Source organism: Somniosus microcephalus, chromosome 34, assembly GCF_052327205.1.
Source record: "Somniosus microcephalus isolate GS21.2 chromosome 34, FLI_Smic_1.0, whole genome shotgun sequence".
NCBI lineage: Eukaryota > Metazoa > Chordata > Chondrichthyes > Squaliformes > Somniosidae > Somniosus > Somniosus microcephalus.
The window spans coordinates 1,113,964-1,122,756 of NC_141020.1; the positions used below are offsets into that span (position 1 = coordinate 1,113,964).

The following is an 8,793-nucleotide window of genomic DNA, read 5'->3' on the forward strand; positions in this document are numbered from 1 at the left end:
TCACTCCCTGGTTGTAAGATATTTGTGAAGCACTCAACATTCACTTAGCATGGCCGTACGCTCAAAGAATGTTCTGGCAATCATCCACTCTTTAAACAGCATGACATGTTAGCAGAATCTGTCTCAAGGACAGCGTCAGTGAAGAATGATCTGATATTACACATCTGAAATTCAATACTTTAATAGCATCCAGACTTAAACTGTATTAAAGGGACATGTCTGTCGAATTGCTCTATGACCTAAATGTTATTAAAGGAGATGATTCTGTGACTCTCAGGAATGTTCAGTTGTCCCTTTATATCTGTGAGCTACCTGACAACAGCCTGTAATTATAGAGCGTCTATAACGCAGTAAATTGTCCCACAGGATTTTACAGACCAGATCGGACCCTGAGCAAGGGGAGAAGGGTAGGGGTGGGGAGACTGCAGTCACAGTCAGAGTTAGGTTCGAAGGGGATGAGGAGAGAGGCTGCAAGGTGAAGAGGTTTTAGGGGAGAATTCTAGAATATGCCCCCAAGACTGGTACAGATATCAAACATGGGACTGTCCCCTGGCATCGCCCCTCACCCAGCTCCTCCGGTATCTCCCCCCTCACCCTATCATCTCACCCTCCCCTCCCCCCTTCCCTGGAATCACCCTTTCCTCTGGCATCTCCCCCCCCACCCCCCTCACTCACCCCATAATTGCACCCTCCCCTGGCATCACAAAGCTTTGAAGGTGACAGGGCAAGTTGATAAAGCGGTTAACAAAGCTTATGGGATAGTAGGCTTTGTCAATAGGAGCATTGAATACAAAAACAAGGAAGTCATGCTAATCCTGATGAGGCCTCAGCTGGGGTATTTTGTACAATTCTGGACACCACGCTTTAGGAAGGATGTCAAGGCCTTGGAGAGGGTGCAGAGGAGATTTACCAGGAAGATACCTGGGATGAGGGACTTCAGTTATATAAAGAGATTGGAGAAGCTGGGATTGCTCTCCTTCGACCAGAGACGGTTAAGGGGAGACCTAATAGAGGTGTTCAAAATTATGAGGGGTTTTGATAGAGCAAGTCGGGAGAAACGGTTCCCTCTGGCGAGTGGGTCGGTAACCAGAGGTCAGAGATTTAAAATAATTGGCAAATAAACTAGAGGGGACATGAGGAGAAATTTCTCCACACACAGGGTTGTTGTGATCTGGAACGCTCTACCTGAAAGGGCAGTGGAATCGGATTCCAGAGGAACTTTCAAAAGACAATTGGACATGTAGTTGAAGAGGACTCATTTGCAAGGTTATAGGGCAAGAGCTGGGGAGTGGGACTAATTGAATAGCTCTCCCAAAGAGCCGGCACAGGCACAACGGGCTGAATGGCCTCCTTCTGTGCTGTAAGATTCTATGATTCTGTGATTGGAGGGCAAAGTGGGATGTGTTGAAAAAGGAGATTGGAATGGAACAGATTAACTATATTCCACTAAAAAGGAAGGAAACTGTTAGTTTTAGGATGCCGTGGATAAACAAAGTTAGAAACTAATTCAAATTGAAGAGGCACTGTCAGAATAATGTGAAAAATCTGAGAGAGAATAGGCAATAAGAAGAGGTGAAGAGAAGGATAAGGAAAGCATGAGGGAAAAATCAAAAAACTTCAAGAGCAACTGTAATGTTTTTTACAAATCTATCAGTAAGAAGAGAATTATTAAGAGTGAGGTGGGGCCTGAAGGGAGAGGATTGTCACTTTGTAGATGATCAAAAAATGACAAAAGAGCTTAATAAAAACTTTGCATCTGCCTTAACTAAAGCGAAGGTGAATCCTGAAGTGGTTGAGAGCTAAATCAGAGATATTACGATGGATAAAAGAATTTCAGATAAGTTGGTTAAGCTTTAGGAAGACAAAGTTCCAGATCCTGGGATCCTTGGAGGAAATTCTTGAAGCCCTAGAAAGGTTCTATTGAGTGTGGATGAAGGTGGATAAAGAAAAGAGGGGTGAAGGGATATGGGAACAGGATGGGTAAATGGCCTGTTTCCGTGTTGTAGTTATGTACAGCGGACTCGCATTGCTGCTACATCTGCTGGGATCACTCTGGCTCTGTGCTGGGATCGCTCTGGCTCTGTGCTGGGATCGCTCTGGCTCTGTGCTGGGAATGCTCTGGCTCTGCTGGGATCCCTCTGGCTCCATGCTGGAATCGCTCTGGCTCCATGCTGGGATCGCTCTGGCTCCGTGCTGGGATTGGCCTGGCTCTGTGCTGGGATTGCTCTGGCTCTGTGCTGGGATTGGTCTGGCTCCATGCTGGGATCGCTCTGGCTCCATGCTGGGATCGCTCCGGCACCGTGCTGGAATTGGTCTGGCTCTGTGCTTGGATTGGCCTGGCTCTGTGCTGGGATCACTCTGGCTCCGTGCTGGGATTGGCCTGGCTCTGTGCTGGGATTGCTCTGGCTCTGTGCTGGGATTGGTCTGGCTCCATGCTGGGATTGCTCTGGCTCTGTGCTGGGATCGCTCTGGCTCTGTGCTGGGTTCGCTCTGGCTCCGTGCTGGGTTCGCTCTGGCTCCGTGCTGGGATCGCTCTGGCTCTGTGCTGGGATTGCTCTGGCTCTGTGCTGGGATCGCTCTGGCTCTGTGCTGGGTTCGCTCTGGCTCCGTGCTGGGATCGCTCTGGCTCTGTGCTGGGATTGGTCTGGCTTTGTGCCTGTTCTTTGGATTTCTCTCGCTGTCTAGAAAGTGGAGAAAAGCCGAGAGCTGGATTTATCCAGATTGAGATCCTGGGGCAGGAGACTCCAATTCCACTTCACAGGCACTCCCCAACAATAGGAGAGTAGGTAGGACTGAGCATGTTGTAGGCAGCAGAGTGGAGAATGGGTCACTCCTTATATGGCCACGCTCTACCCTTCCCAGGAACGCTTGATGCCAGCACTGATTGCAAGAAGAAAAATGTGGCCTATTCCCTGGATTGACATATCATCAGCCAAGGCTGGATTCAAACCTTGGGTCTGGAGGTCAGAGGGCAGCATGCTAACAAAAATGATCCGGTCCCAAGAACATCTAATTCTGAAAGGAATTGTGCACATGATGCCACCTCCTCCAATTTCACAGAACTGAGTGTAAATAGGCCACAGAGCCAATACTGTACTCTGAAGCTCGACTATGCATGGTGCTCCAGTCTCCCATTACTCCTGTCCATCTCTGTCACTGAACTATAATTAACAACTTAAAAGTTGATTCAATGCAGTGTCATGACTCTATGGGAGCTCATCCTGTATATTGTGTCCAAGACACAACCAATCTAAGGCTATCACAACACATCCAGTATGAAATGCCACTAACAATGTACACTGCACTTTATAACGCAGGGACTATTTGTCTTGCTGTCATCGGCTGCTTTGACCTGACGCCCTGAGAACTCACAGCTGGGAAAAAAATGTAATGTCCCCTCAACTGCGAGATAATCAAACAAGGGACATTGTGTTTCCGCTCTGTGCCCAACATAATTGTCAAGGCAAATGAACTCCTCCAATCAGGGAGGTCTAGTGAAGCCAAAGGTCAGGGCAGCATTTAATCAAGAATGGAGAAGAGACAGAGCTTGGAACCTGCAGATTGCGTTTTGTGGAATATTCTGTATTAAAGGTGCGTTGTCAAATCCCAGCGTTCTGGCCTCGGACTCAGAGAGCGAACGACATCCTGCGAAAATGAAACAGCGTCAGGTCCCTGAGTGCCTGCCGATCCTCCATAATCACTGAAAGTTAACATGCAGGTACAGCAAGCAATTAGGAAAGCAAATGGTATGTTGGCCTTTATTGCAAGAGGATTTGAGTATAAGAGTAAAGATGTCTTACTGCAATTATATAGGGCCCTGGTGAGACCACACCTGGAGTATTGTCTACAGTTTTGGTCTCCTTACCTAAGGAAGGATATACTTGCCATAGAGGGAGTGCAACGAAGGTTCACCAGACTGGTTCCTGGGATGGGGGATTGTCCTATGAGGAGAGATTGAGTAGACTAGATCTATATTCTCTAGAGTTTAGAAGAATGAGAGGTGATCTCATTGAAACATACAAAATTCTTACAGGGCTTGACAGGGTAGATGCAGGGAGGACGTTTCCTCTGGCTGGGGAGTCTAGAACCAGGGGTCACAGTCTCAGAATAAGGGGTCGGCCATTTAGGACTGAGATGAGGAGAAATTTCTTCACTCAGAGGGTGGTGAATCTTTGGAATTCTCTACCCCAGAGAGCTGTGGAGGCTCAGTCGTTGAGTATATTCAAGACAGAGATCAATAGATTTTTGAATATTATGGAAATCAAGGAATATGGGATAGTGCAGGAAAGTGGAGTTGAGGTAGAAGATCAGCCATGATCTTATTGAATGGCGGAGCAGGCTCGAAGGGCCAAATGGCCTCCTCCTGCTCCTATTTCTTATGTTCTTATGTAATATACACACAGAGCCTGTGTACTGTGCATATACAGACAGACACTTCTATTCCTCGTAACATTCCTACAGGATCTGCTGTGCGTTAGTGGGGTAACTTTCTGAGTTTGAGCAGGGTCTGCGAGCCCCCATGTTCTGCTATTCTGTGTAATACACACGGGCTCTGCTATTCCGTGTAATACACACGGGCTCTGTTATACCGTATAATGCACACGAGCTCTGCTATACCGTACAATGCACACGGGCTCTGTTATACCGTACAATGCACACGAGCTCTGCTATACCGTATAATGCACATGAGCTCTGCTATACCGTACAATGCACACGGGCTCTGCTATACCGTATAATGCACACGGGCTCTGCTATACTGTATAATGCACACGGGCTCTGCTATACCGTATAATGCACACAGGCTCTGCTATACCGTACAATGCACACGAGCTCTGCTATACCGTATAATGCACATGAGCTCTGCTATACCGTACAATGCACACGGGCTCTGCTATACCGTACAATACACACAGGCTCTGCTATACCGTATAATGCACACGAGCTCTGCTATACCGTATAATGCACACGGGCTCTGCTATACCGTATAATACACACGAGCTCTGCTATACCGTACAATACACACGAGCTCTGCTATACCGTATAATACACACGGGCCCTGCTATTCTGTGTAATACACACGGGCTCTGCTATTCCGTGTAATACACACGGGCTCTGCTATTCCGTGAAATACACACGGGCTCTGCTATTCCGTATAATACACACGGGCTCTGCTATTCCGTGTAATACACACGGGCTCTGCTATTCTGTGTAATACACACGGGCTCTGCTATACCGTACAATACACAAGGGCTCTGCTATTCCGTGTAATACACACGGGCTCTGCTATTCTGTGTAATACACACGGGCTCCGCTATACCATGTAATACACATGGGCTCTGCTATACCGTACAATACACACGAGCTCTGCTATACCGTATAATACACACGAGCTCCGCTATACCATGTAATACACACGGGCCCTGCTATTCTGTGTAATACACACGGGCTCTGCTATTCCGTGTAATACACATGGGCTCTGCTATTCCGTGTAATACACATGGGCTCTGCTATTCCGTGTAATACACACGGGCTCTGCTATTCCGTGTAATACACACGGGCTCTGCTATACCGTGTAATACACATGGGCTCTGCTATACCGTGTAATACACACAGGCTCCGCTATACCGTGTAATACACACGGGCCCTGCTATTCTGTGTAATACACATGGGCTCTGCTATTCCGTGTAATACACATGGGCTCTGCTATTCCGTGTAATACACACGGGCTCTGCTATTCCGTGTAATACACACGGGCTCTGCTATTCCGTGTAATACACATGGGCTCTGCTATTCCGTGTAATACACATGGGCTCTGCTATACTGTGTAATACACACGGGCTCCGCTATACCGTGTAATACACATGGGCCCTGCTATTCCGTGTAATACACACGGGCTCCGCTATTCCCCTATAACCTGCATGTAATTGTCAGGGAAGCTATACTAAGTGGGATTGCGATCAGATCCCCGTTATGCGGGGCCTCCATTCTGTGAGTTAGAGGCCAGATCTGTAGAATTCCGCTGATGCAAACGGGTCCAATCAGCCCGGACCCTCACAGCCTCTTAGTGAATGGTACAAGCTGGAGTCAGAACGATCGTCTGTTCTTTGTGCAGTTCTGACCTTCGGGTAGATAAATCTGTCTGTCTTACTGCCATATAAGGATTTGCTTTTACACTTTGCCCTAGATATAGTTAGAAAGGCAGCTTAGGAGTGAGGGCCTTGGATCTTACTTTAGAGACCGAGGGTGTCTCTGTAATCCTAGCTATTGGAAGCGAATGTAAACTTAGGGCAAAGGTCATGGAAGGTCGATGATGTAATGGCCTCTCGTTAATGCTAAAATAACCAGGCCATTTGAATGTGAAGCTAGCGAATCGACTGTCGGCCACCCTGTTACCGAGCTCAGTAACTGTAACGTGACATCTCCTGCAGCCTTTGCATCATCATGTGTTTTGTATGTGAGCATCATTTCCCCAAATAAATCTATAAGCAAAGGATTCTGTTTCTGGAACTCTCACTCCGTGCCAGCTTGTCTCTCTAGCAAGTCCAACAGTGATTTGTTATTCTGTACAGCCTGATGCTGTAAGATGCATTGGCCTTTTTAATATTGGCAGGTACTGCCCTGTAATACATGCAGGCTGTGCAATCACTTATAATAGTCGCTATTTTCTACGTGTACTAGGTCCACTATTACATTTAAGACATATGGGGGCAGATTTATGCCTTCACCGGGTGGTGGTAATCTGGTGGAGCTGATCGCTTGTCCTTTAAACCAATTCTCATTCTATTGAATTCAATTAAATAAAAAGTGAACGCGTTCCACAATGGGTGATGCACTCCACCAAATTACCACCCAGTGATCGCAGAAGGAGGCCATTCAGCCCATCGTGCCTGTGCCGGCTCTTTGAAAGAGCTCTCCAATTAGTCCCACTCCCCTGCTCTTTCCCCAGAGCCCTGCAATGTTTTCCCCTTCAAGTATTTCTCCAATTCCCTTTTGAAAGTTACTATTGAATCTGCTTTCAGGCAGCGCGTTCCAGATCACAACTTGCTGCGGTAAAATATTTGTCCTCATCTCCCCTCTGGTTCTTTTGCCAATTATCTTAAATCTGGGTCCTCTGGTTACCGCCCCCACTGCCAGTGGAAACAGTTTCTCCTTATTTACTCTATCAAAACACCTCATAATTTTGAACACCTCTATTAAATCTTCCCTTAACCTTCTCTGCTCTAAGGAGAACAACTCCAGCTTTTCCAGTCTCCCCACATAACTAAAGTCTCTCATTCCTGGTACCATTCTGGTCAATCTCCTCTGCACCCTCTCCAAGGCCTTGACATCCTTCCTAAAATGTGGTGCCCAGAATTGGACACAATACTCCAGCTGAGGCCTAACCAGTGATTTGTAGAGGTTGACCATAACTCCCTTGTTTTTATACTTTATGCCTCTATCTATGAAGCCAAGGACCCCAAATTATTTTTTAACAGCCTTCTCAACTTGTCCTGCCACCTTCAAAGATTAGTGTACGCACCCCCCCAGGTCTCTCTGTTCCTGCACCCCCTTTAAATTGTACCATTTAGTTTATATTCCCTCTCCTCATTCTTCCTTCCAAAATGTATCACTTCACACTTCTCTGCATTAAATTTCATCTGCCACGTGTCTTCCCATTTCACCAGTCTGTCTGTGTCCTCCTGAAGTCTGTTACTATCCGCCTCACTGTTTGCTACATCTCCGTGACTGCAGCAGCACAAGGTTTTCCAGAAAGGAATCTTACTCAATTACCACAAGGAAGGCGAGTGAGGAGTATGAAATATTACATTGTGCAGTAGGAGACTAGGCTTGGGGGCTAAGGCACACTAGAGGGGGCTTTACTTTGGACCTGACTCGTGTTATACCTGGCACGAGAGTTCTTGATGGCAATGGGTTCAGAAAGTGTTGCTGCTCAGGGGTGAAGTATTGGGGGGTCCAGGAGAGCTGTACCCCAGTGTGAGTCAGTGTCTCTTGGGGGTGAAGGTGGGGAGGGGGGATTAGTGTGGGGGGGGAGCTGTGCAAAAACAAAAGACTCATCAAATAGTGACCGGTGCTGTCAGCACCTGCGTTGCCCAGTGTGCGAGGCTGCCTAATCTGTGTTTCACTTGTACCGTAGAGTTAATGGAATATTCCTGTTATAAGAACATAAGACGTAGGAGCAGGAGGAGGTCATTCGGCCCCTCGAGCCTGCTCCGCCATTCGGCCCCTCGAGCCTTCTCCGACATTCAGCCCCTCGAGCCTGCTCCGCCATTCGGCCCCTCGAGCCTGCTCCGCCATTCGGCCCCTCGAGCCTGCTTCGCCATTCGGCCCCTCGAGCCTGCTCCGCCATTCGGCCCCTCGAGCCTGCTCCGCCATTCGGCCCCTCGAGCCTGCTCCGCCGTTCAATAAGATCGTGGCTGATCTGATCTTGGCCTCAACTCCACTTCCCTGCCCGCTCCCCATAACCCTTCACTCCCTTATCGTTCAAAAATCTGTCCATCTCCACCTTAAATATATTCACTGACCCAGCCTCCACAGCTCTCTGGGGAAGAGAATTCCAAAGTTTCACGACCCTCTGAGAGAAGAAATTCCTCCTCATTTCCGATTTAAAAGGGTGCCCCCTTATTCTGAAATTATGCCCCCTAGTTCTAGATTCCCCCACGAGGGGAAAATCCTCTCAGCATCTACCCTGTCGAGCCCCCTCAGAATCTTATATGTTTCAATAAGATCCCCTCTCATTCTTCTAAACTCCAACCTGCTCAACCTTTCTTCATAAGACAGCCCCTTCATCTCCGG

General features: G+C 47.7%; 1 long non-coding RNA gene across 1 annotated transcript in view; it reads right to left on the minus strand.

Annotated features, from left to right (window-relative positions):
* Nucleotides 1-6,412, minus strand: part of LOC147096636 (uncharacterized) — a 49,246-nt gene extending 42,834 nt beyond the window's left edge. Inside the window, exon 1 of the long non-coding RNA XR_015074526.1 lies at nt 6,230-6,412. This is a non-coding gene — a long non-coding RNA (uncharacterized LOC147096636). The remainder of the gene's footprint in view (nt 1-6,229) is intronic.
* Between the last annotated feature and the right edge of the window lie 2,381 nt (nt 6,413-8,793).